The sequence below is a fragment of the Mus musculus genome, chromosome 9 (assembly GCF_000001635.26).
Source record: "Mus musculus strain C57BL/6J chromosome 9, GRCm38.p6 C57BL/6J".
Taxonomy (NCBI): Eukaryota; Metazoa; Chordata; class Mammalia; order Rodentia; family Muridae; genus Mus; species Mus musculus.
Genome location: NC_000075.6, coordinates 26,733,449 through 26,733,722, shown reverse-complemented (window position 1 = coordinate 26,733,722; position 274 = coordinate 26,733,449).

Here is a 274-nt window from a genome sequence, read left to right as displayed (position 1 = left end):
CCCGCGAGCGCGAGCTGCCGGCGGGACCCGAGCCACTCGCGGTCCGTACCAACCTCGCGGGCTGAGGCGGGGGCCGACGCTGGACCCCCTCCTCTAGCTTGGTATCACCTCCCTGCTCTCTCCTCTGTGGCCCTCCCTCTGGGGCGTCTGGGACTTCGTTTGGATGCTGGAGTGGCCTCGGGCGGGGCCCAGGGCACCCCAGCTTTGGCTCGAGTGAGAGCGCGCCCGCCCTGCCGGCACCCCCAGCTCACCCGCCTCCATCCTTCAATCCTGG